Below are 19,582 nucleotides of genomic sequence, written 5' to 3'. Positions count from 1 at the left end.
GATGTCCACACATAGGAAGTCCATTTTGGTCTTTTGACACTAAAGCTGATTAGCCTGTTTTCCATGCCCTGTTTAAATTATTTTTAGATGTTTTATCAGAAGAACTTTTTTTTTTTTACACCAAACACATTCACATTTATTTTCTTTCTTTTAAGCAAATGACAAACACCCAGTTTACCAGCTTTTTTAAATGTAAGTTTAACATGACATATTTAAACAATTGTCAAAACTTTACTAAGTTGCCAGCATTCATGCACAACTAGAAAACATCCTCAAATTTATATTAAACCAGAAATGTCTTACCATTAATGCATTAATAACTTTCATTACTAAATACTGAAAAAAAGATTATTACTATAGAAGGCTCATCCTGGCACTCAAGATGTATGAACATCTCTATTTTTAAATATTGTTTAATTATTCTTTAATTAAACAAATCTTTCCATTTGTTTCATACAGATAAATAAAATTTTCAAAGATCCAGTATCATTGTGGAGTTCCAAAAAGGTTATTGGGTTATGGAAAAAAAACAAAAAGGACAGTGCTTGAATTAGAAGTAAATCTTCACTATTCCCCTAACAAAATGATTCCATTATTATTATTATTATTATTATTATTATTATTATTTTATTGGTTATTCAAAACATTACAAAGATTGCAGAATCACATCGGTTACACATCCACATTTTTACCTAATGCCATAATAGTAACTGTTGTATTCTGCTACCTTTCCTATCCTCTACTATTCCCCCTCCCCTCCCCTCCCATCTTCTCTCTCTACCCCATCTACTATAATTCATTTCTCTCCTTATTTTTTCCCATTCCTCTCACAACCTCTTATATGTAATTTTGTATAACAATGAGGGTCTCCTTCCATTTCCTTGCAATTTCCCTTTTCTCTCCCTTTCCCTCCCACCTCATGACTCTATTTAATGTTAATCTTTTCCTCCTGCTCTTCCTCCCTGCTCTGTTCTTGGTTGCTCTCATTATATCAAAGAAGACATTTGGCATTTGTTTTTTAGGGATTGGCTAGCTTCACTTAGCATAATCTGCTCTAATGCCATCCATTTCCCTGCAAATTCCATGATTTTGTCATTTTTTAGTGCTGCATAGTACTCCATTGTGTATAAATGCCACATTTTTTTTATCCATTCATCTATTGAGGGGCATCGGGGTTGTTTCCACAGTCTAGCTATTGTGAATTGTGCTGCTATGAACATCGATGTGGCAGTATCCCTGTAGTACCCTCTTTTAAGGTCTTCAGGGAATAGTCCTAGAAGGGCAATAGCTGGGTCAAATGGTGGTTCCATTCCCAGCTTTCCCAGGAATCTCCATACTGCTTTCCATATTAGCTGCACCAATTGGCAGTCCCACCAGCAACGTACAAGAGTACCCTTTTCCCCACATCCTCGCCAGCACTTGTTGTTGTTTGACTTCATAATGGCTGCCAATCTTACTGGAGTGAGATGGTATCTTAGGGTGGTTTTGATTTGCATCTCTCTGACTGATAGAGATGGTGAGCATTTTTTCATGTACTTGTTGATTGATTGTATGTCCTCCTCTGAGAAGTGTCTGTTCAGATCTTTGGCCCATTTGCTGATTGGGTTATTTGTGTTCTTATTGTTTAATTTTTTTGAGTTCTTTGTATACTCTGGATATTAGGGCTCTATCTGAAGTGTGAGGAGTAAACATTTGTTCCCATGATGTAGGCTCCCTATTTACCTCTCTTATTGTTTCTCTTGCTGAGAAAAAATTTTTTAGTTTAAGTAAGACCCATTTGTTGATTCTAGTTATTAACTCTTGTGCTATGGGTGTCCTATTAAGGAATTTGGAGCCCGACCCCACAATATGTAGATCGGAGCCAACCTTTTCTTCTATCAGACGCATAGTCTCTGATTTGATAGCAAGATCCTTGATCCATTTTGAGTTAACTTTTGTGCATGGCAAGAGAAAGGGATTCAGTTTCATTTTGTTTCACATGGATTTCCAGTTTTCCCAGCACCATTTGTTGAAGATGCTATCCTTCCTCCATTGCATGCTTTTAGCCCCTTTATCAAATATAAGATAGTTGTAATTTTGTGGATTGGTCTCTGTGTCCTCTATTCTATACCATTGGTCCACCCGCCTGTTTTGGTACCAGTACCATGCTGTTTTTGTTACTATTGCTCTGTAGTACAGTTTGAAATCTGGTATCGCTACACCTCCTGATTCACACTTCCTGCTTAGAATTGCTTTTGCTATTCTGGGTCTTTTATTTTTCCATATGAATTTCATGATTGCTTTATCTATTTCTATAAGAAATGCTGTTGGGATTTTGATTGGCATCACATTGAACCTATAGAGAACTTTTGGTAATATCGCCATTTTGATGATGTTAGTTCTGCCTATCCATGAACAGGATATATTTTTCCATCTTCTAAGATCTTCTTCTATTTCTCTCTTTAGGGTTCTGTAGTTTTCATTGTATAAATCTTTCACCTCTTTTGTTAGGTTGATTCCCAAGTATTTTTTTTTTTTGAGGATATTGTGAATGGGGTGGTTTTCCTCATTTCCAGTTCAGAAGATTTGTCACTGATATACAGGAATGCTTTTGATTTATGCGTGTTGATTTTATATCCTGCCACTTTGCTGAATTCATTTATTAGCTCTAGTAGTTTCTTTGTAGACCCTTTTGGGTCTTCTAGGTATAAAATCATATCATCCACAAATAGTGATAATTTAAGTTCTTCTTTTCCTATTTTAATGCCTTTAATTACTTTTGTCTGTCTAATTGCTCTGGCCAGTGTTTCGAGAACTATATTGAATAGAAGTGGTGATAGAGGGCATCCCTGTCTTGTTCCAGATTTTAGAGGGAATGCCTTCAGTTTTTTTCCATTTAGAATGATGCTAGCCTGAGGCTTAGCATAGATAGCTTTTACAATGTTGAGGTAAGTTCCTGTTATCCCTAGTTTTTCTAATGTTTTGAACATAAAGGGATGCTGTACTTTGTCGAATGCTTTTTCTGCATCTATCGAGATGATCATATGGTTCTTATCTTTAAGTCTATTGATGTGGTGAATAACATTTATTGATTTCCGTATATTGAACCAGCCTTGCATCCCAGGGATGAATCCTACTTGATCATGGTGCATGATCTTTTTGATATGTTTTTGTATACGATTTGCCAGAATTTTATTGAGGATTTTTGCATCTAAATTCATTAGCGATATTGGTCTGTAGTTTTCTTTCTTTGAGGTGTCTTTATCTGGTTTGGGAATCAGGGTGATATTGGCCTCATAGAATGAATTTGGAAGTTCTCCCTCTTTTTCTATCTCCTGAAATAGATTGTAGAGTATTGGTATTAGTTCTTCTTTAAAGTTCTTGTAAAACTCTGCTGTATATCCATCCGGTCCTGGGCTTTTCTTGGTTGGTAATCTTTTGATGGCTTCTTCTATTTCCTCACTTGATATTGGTCTGTTTAGGTTGTTTATATCTTCCTGACTCAATCTGGGTAGTTCATATGTCTTAAGGAATTTATCGATGCCTTCAGAAGAACTTTTTGATAAATCCAAGGGAATCCTGGTGTGTAAAAAAGACAAAAGCAGAACTACTGAATTTTATTGGAGCTGGAAGACAAGAGGTCCACTTAGCAGGTCAAGGCTTCTTACACTCCGCTTCTAGATCTTCATTTCAACTCCATTGAAAACCAACAACTCCCCCTTCCCCTGCCATCATTACCTCCCTGGGCCACCACACTACTGCCCACACTCCACAGCTATCCTGCAGAGACATGGGAAGCACACAGCAAAGATAGATACTCAAACTTCAGTGTACCTAAGAATCAGCTAGAGAGCCCGTTTAAATGGAGATTGACAATCCCTCCTCCCCCACCCAGGAACTGATCCACTCCACTCTCATCCATCTGGGGTGAGATCTTAGAAGTCTGACTTTGAATCAGACTTCTAAATTGATCCTGATACTCCAAGAAACTTCTCCAAACTGTGATCCCAATTTAATATTGTGCTGCCTTTTCTCCCTTGATTGATATCAGTGCTTTTATGCCAACCACTTTTATATAAATAAAGAGCATTTTATTGAAGAGTGAATTATATGCTTTTTGCCTGTTCTCATGAAATCACAATCCAAACATTTACAAAGGTAGTGCTAGAAGGGAAAAGGAAGTTAAAGTTGTTTGTCTTAAATCACAAATTCACATAAATATGAATAGTAGAAAATGGACTATGAAGGATTTTCATCAAATAGAACTTTAAGACCTTTTGTTTTTTTCTTTTTTTTAATGTTAATGTGGAGGTCAAGAATGGCAGTAGCAAGTAGCATATTGCATAGGGCCTTGTACTAACAAAACTATCTCATATACACATTTCATTTGTCTCAAGAGCCTGTATGTAAGAGCAGAAGATCAGCTCATATATGAACAGCGAAAGGAAACAGGGTGAAATGATGCCCCAAGCAAGCAGACCAGCAGAACAGAATAGAAGCAACAAGACATAGCTGGAATGAACATATTTTGGATAATCACTGGATTTTGAATTTAAAATTTGAATCTTAGAAATAAGTGAATCAGGTTGTTGCATAAATTTAGATTTTTACCCTTAAAAAGATAAGGAGTTAAGTGGCCTCAGGTCTTTAATAAAATTTATAGAAGTTAAAAGCTTCTGTTGTATTCTAGGACAAATTTAGAAGTTGTTTTTTATTAAAAGAGTTAGCCACACATTGAGTTGTAAAACATTTACTCAGGTAATCTCTCAAACTATGCAATGCTTTTATTTTCTATTTTCATTTATTTATTTTAATCTATTGTTTTCTATTTCTTATTAAACTAAGTTTTAATTCAACAGATATTGATTGAAAGTCATTTTTAAGAGTTATAAAACTTTACAGATTTTTTTTAAAGTCAGAAAACTTCTGCTATTGAAATTGAGCTCCTTGATCTCACCTCTATTTTAAAATATCACATTTTTATTGCTATGTGCTTATCATCATTTTTCCCACTAATTTATAAGGTTCGGAAGATGATATGCCACATTCTCTTTGTCATTGGTATTCCCAGCATTTCACCTGAGTCCTCTCTAAAAGCAGCAATAAATGTTGGATTGAATTTATTAGTAGTAATATTAATGAAAGTTTCTAGAATGCACATAGTTTTTTCAGTAGCATATGACAAATAACAAGAAAAAAATTATTTAAGCTCAATGTATTTGTTGTAAAACAACTTTTTAAAAATATATTTATTAATTTATTTTACAGTAGAATAAATCTTGACATTTTATACACAAATGGAGCACAACTTCTTATTCCTCTGACTGTACATGGAGCAGAGTCACTCCATTAATGTAATCATACATGTATATAGGGTAATAATGTCTGTCTCAGTCTATCATCTTTCCTATCTCCACAACCCCACCCCTTCCCTTACTCCCTTCTACACAAACAAAAGTTCCTTCATTCTTCCCTATCCCCCCGCCCAACTATGGATCAGCATCTGCTTATCAGAGAAAACATTCAGCTTTTGGTTTTGGGAAAACTGGTTTATTTCACTTAGCATGGTATTCTCTAGTTCCATCTATTTACCTACAAATACCATAATTTCATTCTTCTTTAAGGCTGAGTATTATTCCATTGTGTATGTGTACCATATTTTCTTTGTCAATTCATCTGTTGAAGGGCATCTAGATTGGTTGCATAGTTTAGCTATTGTGAATTGAACTGCTATAAACACTGATGTGACTGAGTCACTATAGTATACTGATTTTAAGTCCCTTGGGTATAAACTGGGATAGCTAGGTCAAATGGTGGTCCCATTCCAATTTTTATGAGAAATTCCACACTACTTTCCAAAGTAGTTACACCAATTTGCAGTCCCACCAGCAATGTAAGAGTATACTTTCCCCCACACACATCCTCTCCAACACTTATAATTGTTTGTATTCTTGATAACTGCCATTATGACTGATGTGAAATGAAATCTTAGAGTAGTTTTGATTTGCATTTCTCTAATTACTAGAGATGTTGAATTTTTTTCATGTATTTGTTGATCGAGTGTAGTTCTTCTTCTGTGAATTGTCTGTTAAATTCCTTAGCCTATTTATTGATTGGGTTATTTGTTTTTTTGGTTTTAAGTTTTTTGAGTTCTTTATATATCCTGGAGATTAGTGCTCTGCTGAGGTGCATGGGGTAAAGATTTTTTTGACAATCTGTAGGCTCTCTCATCACATTGTTTCCTTTTCTGAGAAGAAACTTTTTTTAGTTTGAATCTATCCATTTATTGATTCTTGATTTACTTCTTGTGGTTTCAGAATCTTGTTCAGGAAGTCAGACCCTTAGCCAACATGATGAAGATTTGGGCCTACTTTTTCTTCTATTAGGCAGTGCCTAATAGAAGTGGTTAATAGTTCCAATGCCTAAGTCTTTGACCCACTTTGAGTTGATTTTTGTGCAGGGTGAGAGATAGAGGTTTAATTTCATTTGCTACATATGGATTTCCAGTTTTCCCAGCATCATTTGTTGAATAGGCTATCTTTCTCCAATGTATGTTTTTGGAGCCTAGTATGATTTAGCTGTATTTATGTGGGTTTGTCTCTGTGTCTTCTATTTTGTACCATTGGTCTACAAGTCTATTTTAGTACAATACCATGCCATTTTTGTTACTATTGCTCTATAGTGTAGTTTAAGGTCTGGTATTGTGATACCTGCTGCCTCACTCTTCTTGTTTAAGAACTGCCTTAGCTATTCTGGGTCTCTTATTTTTCCAAATGAATTTCATAACTGCTTTCTTTAGTTCTATGAAGAACGTTATTGGGATTTTAATAGGAATTGTATTAAATCTGTATAGCAATTTTAGTATGGCCATTTTTATTATATTAATTTTGCCTATACAAGAACATGGGAGATCTTCCCATCTTCTAAGGTCTTCTTCAATTTCTTTCTTTAATGTTCTGTAGATTTCATTGTAGAAGTCTTTAACTCTTTTGTTAGATTGATTCCAAAGGTTGTTGTTTTTTTTTTTTTTTTTTTTTTGAGGCTATTGTGAATGGGACAAATTCTGAAGATTTCTCTTGCAGTGGATTCATCACTTATGTATAGAAAGGCATTTGATTTACGGGTATTGATTTTATATCCTGCTACTTTGCTGAATTCATTTATTAAATCTAGAAGTTTTCTGATGGAATTGTTTGGATCTTCTAAATATAGAATCATATCACCAAATAGTGATAGTTTGAGTTCTTCTTTTCCTATGCTTATCACTTCAATTTCTTTCATCTGTCTGATTGCTTTAGTTAGAGTTTTCAAGACTGTGTTGAATAGCAGTGGTGAAAGAGGTCATCCCTGTCTTGTTCCTTTTTTAGAGGGAATGTTTTCAGTTTTTCTCCATTTAGAATGATGTTGGCCTTGGGCTTAGCATTGATAGCTTTTATAATGTTGAGGTATATTCCTTCTCTCCCTAGTTTTGCCAGTGTTTCGAACACGAAGAGGTGCTATATTTTGCCAAGTGCTTTCTCAGCATCTATCGAGATAATCATATGATTCTTGTCTTTAAGTCTATTGATATGTATTATGTCTATTGATTCCTGTATGTTGAACCAACCTTATATCCTTGGGTTGAACCCCACTTGATTGTGGTGCACTATCTTTTTGATATATTTTTGTGTGCAATTTGCCACAATTTTATTGAGAATTTTTGTATCTATGTTTATCAGAGATATTGGTCTGAAGTTTTCTTTCCTTGATTTGTCTTTTTCTGGTTTTGGTATTAGGGTAATTCTAGCTTCATAGAATGAGTTTGAAAGGGTTCCCTCCACACCTATTTCATGGAATAAATTGAGGACTATTGGTGTTAATTCTTCTCTGAAGATCTTGTAGAACTCGGCTGAGAATTCATCTGGTCCTGGGCTTTTCTTGGTTGGTAGGCTTTTGATGGTGTCTTCTATTTCCTTGCTTGAAATTGTTCTGTTTAAATTGTGTATGTCCTCCTGGTTCCGTTTTATCAGATTATATGTGCCTCTAGAAATTTGCTGGTGTCTTTGGGATTTTCTATTTTTACTGGAGTACAAATTTTCAAAGTAGTTTCTAATTATCTTCTGTATTTCAATCGTGTCTGTCATGACATTTCCCTTTTTTAACACGAATTTTAGTAATTTGAGTTTTCAGTCTCCTTCTTTTCATTAAGGTGGCTAAAGGTTTATCAGTTTTATTTCTTTTTACCCACCAAGAACAACTTGTAGGAAGAAAAGCTTCTCTGGAGCTAACAGAAGACTCAGTTCCTGGATGGCTGACTCCATTGCTCTGCCAAGGGGAGGTAGTCCCTCATGGGATAAGGGTCCAGTGGAGGAAATCTGCTCAGTTCAGGGCAGCAACGAAGCATGTACATAGGATGAGGTCTTTCAAAGCCACAAAGATATTACAGATTTTCAGATTCAAATGAAAAGACTGCTGAGTATCCTACAAATTTTAATTTCTAAACAAGTAAATATCGGTACCCATAACCCACTAAAGCCAAAAACCTTCCACAGTCCTTTCTAATTCTTATTATGAAATTGGGAAAGGTCTTGAAGGCCCAAAAGTGAGGTGACCACTGGGGGAGATCATGCCCAGATATGACCGGGTCATTTCTTGCTCCAACTTCAAAAGGAGCCATTGTGAGGGAATTTCAAACTGCAGAATATAAGAGAGTGGCTACAGCTGGGTTTTTTGTCCAAAAGTACAGGAAGCTCTTGGTGGTGACATGTCATATACTCCGCGGCAGCACATTTGGTGGTGGTTGGTGTTTGGTGGTTGGTGGCTGGTGATCGTGGTCTTTGGATATTGGGTTTTTTTTTTTTCCTATCTTTTTGTTTTTGTTTTTGTTTTCTAGTTTTTTTGTTTTGGTTTATTATTCTTATTTTTTAGCTAGCACACTTGATCAGGCTCAGGATGAGCAATGAGAGTAGTCAGAGCAGTGTAGTGCTGCAGAGGCAGAGCTCCTGCTCTGAACCTGCCTTCATGGGCCATTTTATGGTCCTGCAGGACGCTGGGGCAGGGAGCTTCACCCAGGTGAAACCTGCCTGCCATCCAACTGCCTGGACAGAGGTTTCAGTGAAGGTCTTGGTAAAAGTAACCTCGAGCTTCCCATCCTCTCTGAACCAGAGTTGATGGCCACCTTGGATCACCAAAACATGATCTAGCTCTTCCAGGTCATCAAGACCCATGAACATATATATCTACCTTATCATGGAGCATGCAAGTGGAGGACAACTGTGGGATCTCATCCTTGAAACTGATGGCATGCTGGAGGAGGAGGCCCATAGACTATTCAGGCAAATCTCGTGGACTTTGAAGTACTGCCATCAGAAGGGGATTGTGCACCTGGACCTGAAGCTGGAGAATGTCGTGGTGGATGCCATCGGCAATGTCAAACTCATCAACTTTGGCCTGAGCACCAGATTCACAGCTGGGAAGAAGCTGAAGAGGTTCTTTGGCACTCTCCTCTACAATGACTCTGAGAGTGTCCGTGGGCAGCAGATGTCTGGAGCCTGAGTGAGCATAGAATAATGCTCACAGGGAGAGGCCCAGGGTGCAGCCAGCAGCATTAGGCAGCTGAAGAAGCCAATCAAGGAGGCAGCCTAGGGCCTTCCCCCGCAGGTCTCTGAGGGAGTGCAGAGCCTCATCCATGAGATCTAATGGTGGATCCCACACAAAGGCCCTCCATAGGCCAGGTAGTGGGGCACCTATGGCTGAGCCAGGGCAATGAAGCTTCATCTAGCCCTCCTAGTGAGGTACTCACCAAACTCCTGGATCCCACAATTATGAACATGATGATCAACAGGGGTTACCACCCCTATAACACCAGGGTATCTATGGTGAGTCGCAAATTTGATGAGATGATGGTGACATACTGCATACTCGAGCACCAGAAAACCCAGGAGGAGGCCTGTGCACTCCAGTTGAAGCCCAAGGATGGCCCAGGCCCTGCAGATCTTCCCAGGGTCTGCCCCAAGAAGTGTTGGCGTGAGCCTTTCCCTTGCCCTGTGAGCAGCAGCAGCCTAGGAAGCCAGGCAGTCCCAGCAGAAGGCTGCTAGAAGTGCCAGCGTGCCCGCCATCCCTCTCTGCTTCCTCCATGAGAACACACCCCCTCCCAGCTTAACCTCCCAGCCTCACCCTGTGCCCTGCTGCTCATCCTCCCAAGGGACCTCCACAGGACAACCCCAAGACAGCAACTGGGGTTAGAAAAGACTAAGGACAAGAATTGCCAAATGCATCCAGCAACTCTGCTGTATACCATGATATCCAGAAACAGAGTGGACCACTGTCCAGAAACAGAGCAACTCCAGTGGAAATGTGGAGCCCAGACAGACAGAACCGACAGATAGCCAGAAGATCCCCAGCTCCATGGATGATGACATCATGCTGTGGGAAGAGGTGTGCCAACTGGCTCTGGCATCTCTGGGAGGATTCCAGGCAGGAGGGCATGTACCTCCACCAGGAGTCCTCTGCTCCCAACAGTGAAGCACATCAGAGAAGCTTTTGCCTGTGAAACACATCATAGAGACTTTCCCCTGGGACACTTCCCCCTGTCCTGCTCTTTGTCCTTTCTTCAATGCTTTGGGAGAAATTTATTCTGAATTTCTTTTTTTTCACAAATTGTATAATAAAATTGATATTTCAGAGATTTTTTTAAAGGTAGTTTTTTGTGTTTCTGTTTGTTCTATTTTGGGAGGCTTTTTATTTTTTTTTTTTTTTGTTTTGTTTTGTTTTGTTTTGTTTTGAGAGAGAGAGAGAGATATAGAGGCCTCAGAGCAAGGGCCAGAGCCCAGCAGCCATCCTCTCCAAGTCTTGGACCACTGTGCCTCATTCTACTGCTCACAGTATATACTCACTTACCTTGAGTCAGGGTAGATGGGCACTCACTTTCCTTAAGCCAATATAGACAGGGACTTGTTCCCATTGGCATAGTATAGACAGAGGTGCTCCCCTTGAACCAATGTAGACTTGATTCACTTTCAGCTGGTGTTGGCCAGCAGAAATCCTTTTCCTGATCTTCAGGCCCCTATCTGAAGTGTGTAGGGATGGTGGGTTGCAGCTGTTGGAGAAGACACCTCTGCAAGTCATTGGAGATTGCAGGGGGTTCTGTGGCTTCATCTCCATAATCTCAGGTGCAGGGAAACAAGAGATGGGCCAGTGGCAGGGGTGGGCTTGCCTGCCTCAGTGGCTGGGTGCCTCACCACATGTCATGCACCTCCCCATCAAACAGCTCCTCCTGGTCACAGCTGAAGGTCGCGAAGAGGAAACACTTGAGATTTGGGTAGTGGAGATGTGAAATCTCAGGGATGCTACTTACATAAAAGTGTAGTGCACCCATGTGGAATTGCTCTTATCTTTGGGTTCTGTTTACAAGGTGAAGTGCACACAAAAAATAAGAAATACTCAGATTAGGACAGGAGACTTCTTGTACCTTCCATCCCTAGAATCTCTGAAGCTCTGGGACTCCCAGAGCCATCTGGCAACTTCTTCCTGACCTTCCCTTCAGTGGTCAGAAATTGGTACCATAAAATATTGAAGAATCTCTTGATGAGGTTGGCAAGAAGAGAAGGGTGTATTCCAGGTGTCCACCATGACCATATGTGTGGTGCTGTCCAGTAGGTTCCTGGCCATGCCATCAGTCTCAACACTGAGCCAGCCCTTTCACTGGGAGTCTACCCTTCGCCGTATCAGAGGTCTCTGTCCATAGACGGCCAGCTCCATGGCTCTGGGCCTGAGGTGAGGCAGAACATCACCACAATAGGACATGACAACAAAGAGCCAGAGAGAGCTCCTGTTGTAAAACATCTCAAAATAGTCTATGTTTATAAACTGACTGTGCCAACACTAAGTTGCACATACACACACAAAAAAAATTTGAAGATCTCAAAAATAATCATCCCCCAAATAAACTTTAGATAATTGATAAAATATCTAAATATAAATTTTAAGTTATAATATAAATATGGATTATATCTAATTTTCTCATGGACCACAAACAGGTCCTTGGTTAGATTTAACCATGTAATTTATGATAACTTAGGGCCAGATAATTCTATTAAATATATATACATATATACGTATAAAATGAAATCCCACGATAGAAATAATGGATGGCTGAGATTTTGTGTTGTAGATATATTTTTAGAGCCCTTAAAATTATGCACTTGCTTTCCAGGACAAAGACTAGTTAGTTCAAGATGTACTTTTATTGATCTAGCTGATAGATGATATCTATCATCTATCTTGTTGTTTATTGTTTATTGTTGTTATGTCTTGTTGTTTATTGTTCAGTTCATTCACACATCAGTCATGTATACTAAGATATATTTAGTGAGAGGACAGAAGTTGAATAAAACTCAGTGCTGCTGTCAAAAAAATACCATATTCTTTGTTAGAACTTCTAGTGTGTATTATTAATTATATTTTAACAGCTTTATTGAGATATAATTAATTCATCACAAAATCCACCCTTTTAAAGTATACCATTCAATGGTTTTAGTATAGTCACAAAGTTCTTCAATCATCTCCATCATTATAACTTCAGAACATTTTCTTCACCACAAAGAAAAGCCTCATAATCATTAGCAGCCGCTCTCCATTATTCTCTTCACCCAACCACTGGCAACCACTAATCTACTTTCTTTTTATGATCTTGTTTTTCCTGAACATTTCTTCTTAATGGAGTGATACAATATGCAGTCTTTTGTGACTGGTTTCTTTCAGCCAATATAATGTTATCAAGGTTCATCCATGTTGTGGTGTAGATCGTTACTTCTTTCATTTCTTTTTATGCTCAAATAATAGCTCATTGTATGGACATTCCATATTGTGTCCATGCATCTATCAGTTGATGGACATTTGGGTGTTTCTGTCTTCTGGCTATGGTGAAGAGTGCCACTATGAACCTTCATGTACAAGTTTTTATTTGAATACCCATTTTCTTTTTTTTTTTTTTTTTTTTTTTTTTTTTTTTTTTTTTTTTCCAATTTTCTTTTTTTTTTTTTTTTTTTTTTTTTTTTTTTTTTTTTTTTTTATTGGTCGTTCATAACATTACATAGTTCTTAATACATCATATTACACGGTTTGATTCAAGTGGATTATGAACTCCCGCTTTTACCCCGTATACAAATTGCTGTATCACATCAGTTACCCTTCCATTGATTGACATATTGCCTTTCTAGTGTCTGATGTATTCTGCTGTCTGTCCTATTGTCTACTATCCCCCCTCCCCTCCCCTCCCCTCCCCTCCCCTTTTCTCTCTCTACCCCTTCTACTGTAAATCATGTCTTCCATTTGTATTCTCTTGACTTACCCCTCCTTACCTCTTATATGACATTTTGTATAACCCTGAGGATCGCCTTCCATTTCCATGCAATTTCCCTTCTCACTCCCTTTCCCTCCCACCTCTCATCCCTGTTTACTGTAAATATTCTTCTCAAGCTCTTCGTCCCTACCCTGTCCTTGTTTACACCCCTTATATCAAAGGAGTCATTTGGTATTTGTTTTTTAAAGATTGACTAGCTTCACTTAGCATAATCTGCTCTAATGCCATCCATTTCCCTCCAAATTCTATAATTTTGTCATTTTTTAATGCAGAGTAATACTCCATAGTGTATAAATGCCACATTTTTTTTATCCATTCATCTATTGAAGGGCATCTAGGCTGGTTCCACAGTCTTGCTATCGTGAATTGAGCTGCTATGAACATCGATGTAGCAGTGTCCCTGTAGCATGCTCTTGTTAGGGCTTTAGGGAATAGACCGAGAAGGGGAATAGCTGGGTCAAATGGTGGTTCCATTCCCAGCTTTCCGAGAAATCTCCATACTGCTTTCCAAATTGGCTGCACCAATTTGCAGTCCCACCAGCAATGAACAAGAGTGCCCTTTTCCCCGCATCCTCTCCAGCACTTGTTGTTGTTTGACTTCCTAATGGCTGCCAGTCTTACTGGAGTGAGATGGTATCTTAGGGTAGTTTTGATTTGCATTTCTCTGACTGCTAGCGATGGTGAGCATTTTTTCATGTACTTGTTGATTGATTGTATGTCCTCCTCTGAGAAGTGTCTGTTCAGGTCCTTGGCCCATTTATTGATTGGGTTATTTGTTATCTTATTGTCTAATTTTTTGAGTTCTTTGTATATTCTGGTTATTAGGGCTCTATCTGAAGTGTGTGGAGTAAAGATTTGTTCCCAGGATGTAGGCTCCCTATTTATCTCTCTTATTGTTTCTTTTGCTGAGAAAAAACATTTTAGTTTGAGTAAGTCCCATTTGTTGATTCTATTTGTTAACTCTAGCGCTATGGGTGTCCTATTGAGGAATTTGGAGCCCGATCCCACAGCGTGTAGATCATAACCAACTTTTTCTTCTATCAGATGCCGTGTCTCAGATTTAATATCAAGCTCCTTGATCCATTTTGAGTTAACTTTTGTGCACGGCGAGAGATAGGGATTCAGATTCATTTTGGTGCAAATGGATTTCCAGTTTTCCCAGCACCATTTGTTGAAGATGCTATCCTTCCTCCATTGCATGCTTTTAGCCCCTTTATCAAAAATAAGATAGTTGTAGTTTTGTGGATTGGTTGCTGTGTCCTCTATTCTGTACCATTGGTCCACCCGCCTGTTTTGGTACCAGTACCATGCTGTTTTTGTTACTATTGCTCTGTAGTATAGTTTGAAGTCTGGTATCGCTATACCGCCTGATTCACACTTCCTGCTTAGTATTGTTTTTGCTATTCTGGGTCTTTTATTATTCCATATGAATTTCATGATTCTTTTATCTATTTCTACAAGATATGCTGTTGGGATTTTGATTGGCATTGCATTGAACTTATAGAGAACTTTTGGTAATATCGCCATTTTGATGATGTTAGTTCTGCCTATCCATGAGCAGGGTATGTTTTTCCATCTTCTAAGGTCTTCTTCTATGTCTTTCTTTAGGGTTCTGTAATTTTCATTGTATAAATCTTTCACCTCTTTTGTTAGGTTGATTCCCAAGTATTTTATTTTTTGGGGGGATATTGTGAATGGAGTAGTTGTCCTCATTTCCGTTTCAGAGGATTTGTCGCTCATAGACCATATACTATGTCACAGGGCAACTCTTAGACAATACAAAGGGGTAGAGATAATACCATGCATCTTATCTGATCATAATGGAATGAAACTGAAAATCAATGATAAAAGAAGAAAGGAAAAAGCAAGCATCACCTGGAGAATGAACAATAGGTTGCTGAGTGATCAATGGGTTTTAGAAGACATCAAGGAGGAAATTAAAAAATTCCTAGAGTTAAATGAAAACACAGACACAACATATCGGAATCTATGGGACACATTGAAAGCAGTTCTAAGAGGAAAATTCATTGCTTGGAGTTCATTCCTCAAAAAAAGAAAAAACCAACAAATAAATGATCTCATACTTCATCTCAAAATCCTAGAAAAAGAAGAGCAAAACAACAGCAAAAGAAGTAGAAGGCAAGAAATAATTAAAATCAGAGCTGAAATTAATGAAATTGAAACAAAAGAAACAATTGAAAAAATTGACAAAACTAAAAGCTGGTTCTTTGAAAAAATAAATAAAATTGACAGACCCTTAGCCATGCTAACGAAGAGAAGAAGAGAGAGAACCCAAATTACTAGCATACGGGATGAAAAAGACAATATCACAACAGACACTTCAGAAATACAGAAGATAATCAGAAATTACTTTGAATCCTTATACTCCAATAAAATAGAAGATAGTGAAGGCATAGATAAATTCCTTGAGTCCTATGATCTGCCCAGATTGAGCCAGGAGGATATAGACAACCTAAACAGACCAATAACAATAGAGGAAATAGAAGAAACCATCAAAAGATTACCAACTAAGAAAAGCCCAGGACCGGATGGGTATACAGCAGAGTTTTACAAAACCTTTAAAGAGGAACTAACACAAATACTTTTCAAGCTATTTCAGGAAATAGAAAAAGAGGGAGAACTTCCAAATTCATTCTACGAGGCCAACATCACCCTGATTCCGAAACCAGACAAAGACACATCAAAGAAGGAAAACTACAGACCAATATCTCTAATGAACCTTGACGCAAAAATCCTCAATAAAATTCTGGCGAATCGGATTCAAATACATATCAAAAAAATTATACATCATGATCAAGTAGGATTCATCCCTGGGATGCAAGGCTGGTTTAATATACGGAAATCAATAAATGTTATTCACCACATCAATAGACTTAAAAATAAGAACCATATGATCATCTCAATAGATGCAGAAAAAGCATTTGACAAAGTACAGCATCCCTTTATGTTCAAAACGCTAGAAAAATTAGGGATAACAGGATCATACCTCAACATTGTAAAAGCAATCTATGATAAGCCACAGGCCAGCATCATTCTGAATGGAGAAAAATTGAAGGCATTCCCTCTAAGATCTGGTACAAGACAGGGATGCCCTCTCTCACCACTTCTGTTCAACATAGTCCTCGAAACACTGGCCAGAGCAATTAGACAGTCAAAAGAAATTAAAGGCATAAAAATAGGAAAAGAAGAACTTAAATTATCACTATTTGCAGATGATATGATTCTATACCTAGCAGACCCAAAAGGGTCTACAAAGAAGCTATTAGAGCTAATAAATGAATTCAGCAAAGTGGCAGGATATAAGATCAACACGCATAAATCAAAGGCGTTCCTGTATATGAATACCCATTTTCGATTCTTTGGGGTTTATATTTAGGAAGGGAATTTCTGTGTACTATGATACTTATGTTGAACATTTTGAGAAACTTCCAAACAGTTTTCCAAGCTGGTTATACCATTGTAAAATCACACCAGCAATATATGAATATTTCAATTTCTCCATATCCTTATTACTTTTATGTCTTATTTTAGCCCTCTTAATGGGTGTGAAATTGAATCTCATTGTGGTATTTATTTGCATCTTTGGGGGGACTTACTAGCTATTTGTAAAATATCTTGTTTAGAGGAATGCTTATCAAATACTTTCTTTTTTCAGATTAAGGGATTTTTTTGGTTTTTGGTTTTTTTTTTTTTAATAGAGTTGCAAGGGATCTTTCTACATTCTGGATACAAGACCCTTATCACATACAAGACTTACAAATATTTTCTCCCATTCTGTGGCTTGTCTTTTTATGTTTAATTACATTTTAATGGAACTATTCTACAAATAGAGTATAAGGCTTAAAAACCAGGAAACTATGATGAAATAATAAAAAATCTGCTAAAGTCTTTAAAAGACAAGTATTGAGTGACTATTCAAAATAAATTACATGCATATCATGTAAGGCACCTATAGGTCTATGACAGAAACCTTAATTAACCTAGAAACAAAATATATCACTAGTTCTTGACTGGTAAGAGATTATCACAGAACTGAAATATAGAATAGGATTTATAATTTCCCTCTTCTACTTTACCGTGGAATAAAGGGAGACCCCCCAAGTCAGACTCCGAAAATTCATTCAGGAGTGCTAAGAGGGAAACTTAACAGCCTTCTCTCTAGTTACAGTTGGAACGTTAATTTCCTATACCAAAGCAGTAGATCTTCTTTTATGTTGTTATTTATTCATTTATACCCTGAGCAAAAACTTTAAAGACAGTAGTACTATCTATAAAGGTAGAGGACCCTGGAACATGCCTAGAACACACAGGGAAGTACCACCAGCCCCCAGGTGCACGGGGACTGATGTGAATAATCATTCCTCCCCTTCCTGAACACACAGAGCACTTTCCAAGTTCTGGACATTGTGTTAAGCAGTGGGAGCATGGGAAACATTGAGGCAGGTAAATACTAGTGAAGATATGTTTAAATGAGTTTGGAAATACCTAGAATAAAGAAACTCTAACTAGAAGTGAAGGTTGGGGGTTGGACAGACCTCCAACATTTATTAATTTATGAAATACTTGCACACTTATTCCACAGATATTTACTGAGCAAAGGTGCAAGAGATAGAGCATTAAGCAGCTCACGAGTTAAGAGTACGAACACAAAGACAAATGAATGCAGTGCCAGGCAACCTGTGCCAGAGTGAAGCTCCACAAAGCAGGGTCGTACCTTCATCACAGTTATATATCATGTGCCCAGACCAGAGCCTGAAACACAGCAGGCAGTTAAGAAGATCTGTTGATTGAATGAAAACAAGCATAGAAGAGGGGTACAGCAGGTGAACCAGTGAGAAAGTTGGGTTATTGTTATTAACTCCACGAAAAAACATAAATTCAAGGTGTAAGAGACAGGCCTAGCGCATAAGTGCTGGAATCTGGGTCTGGCCTGTATCACCAAAGCTTTTACTCTTTTCTATATAGATTAACGACACTATATCCAAACTTGTAAGATGACAGCAAACGTAGAGAGACCACCAACAACTCTGCCTAAATTTGTTTCTCTCTGAAAACAAAATCCAGTTTGGGATTATGTGATACGATTCAGGAAGTTCTTAACTGAAAAAGAGAGGGTGCTTGGACACATTTCAGAGTTAGCCCAGGAGCCTGTCCAGAGATGAGATCCTCAGCTTCTTCATAACAACCTGAAACATGTTTAAAGCAAACCCAAAGGGCTGAGAAAATTAAATAATATGCATATTTAATTTTATCGGATATATATAGGAGAATGAATAAAAGACAATCCTTGAAATCAGTCTAGAAACAGTCCAGCTGAGGAGGGGAAGCAAATGCAAGTAATTTTAATATAAATTTGAATATGATAAATAAGAAGTAAATTCCAGAGGTGGCTGGTGGTGATGGTTGCAATAGCAACGTGAATGCACAGGGTGCCCTTGACGTTGGAAATGGCCAAGATGGTAAAAAAAAAAAAGAAAAAGAAATATATAGGATGGGAACGTAGAGATGGGAGAAGCAACCACTGGTTGAGGATCTAAAAGAAAGTTTCAATGGAGGTAATATTTGAGCTGAATTTGAACTGAGCCAATAGGACGTGGGTAGCCAACACTAAGGAAGGATGTCCGCTGGAGAGACCAGCTGAGCAAATGCCCAGAGGCAGAGAAGATGAGGACACAGGCATGAGCTGATGGTTAATTCAGTTTTGGGGACACAGACTGCACAGTAGCCAGCAAATAAGGGAGACCGAGCAACAGCTATGGACACATCCCTCCCTCTGAGTTTAGACTGGATTCCCCAAGACCAGAAGTCAGTTTACCCAGAGAGTGACATGTGTTTGTTAAACATCATGGAGGCAAGGCAATACACTAGGAGGTATCACAAACCCCCTGCAAACAGTATGAGTGCCTGAATGAAGGAAATGACCATCAGGAAGAAGAGGGAGGGACTGACCGACACCAGAAACACTGCAGAAGCAGTACCCATCTGTCTGTCTGGGTAACAGATCGACTCTCTCTGTATCTCTGTAGGACTAGCATTGTTATGTTTTGGTTGTTTGTGTCTTTGTTGTTGTTAAAATTTGGAAGCTCAGCCTCATTCCAAAAGAAAAAATAATTTTAATAATCGAAAGCACATCCTGACTATCACCTGCCAAGAGGACTTTCTGAATAGGGATGCCTGGGGTTAGGGGGTGACCTTCAACCTGCTCGTTTCTTACCCCCTTACTTCATCTCAAGTGGGCAT

At 38.1% G+C, this 19,582-nt stretch overlaps 1 protein-coding gene across 1 annotated transcript in view; it reads left to right on the top strand.

Annotated features, from left to right (window-relative positions):
• The window catches only part of Pld5 (phospholipase D family member 5), a 398,582-nt gene that overhangs the window by 363,742 nt on the left and 15,258 nt on the right, over positions 1-19,582 (top strand). The window lies entirely within an intron of this gene.

The sequence above is a fragment of the Urocitellus parryii genome, chromosome 9 (genome assembly GCF_045843805.1).
Source record: "Urocitellus parryii isolate mUroPar1 chromosome 9, mUroPar1.hap1, whole genome shotgun sequence".
NCBI lineage: Eukaryota > Metazoa > Chordata > Mammalia > Rodentia > Sciuridae > Urocitellus > Urocitellus parryii.
This window is presented reverse-complemented; position numbering and strand designations above follow the sequence as displayed.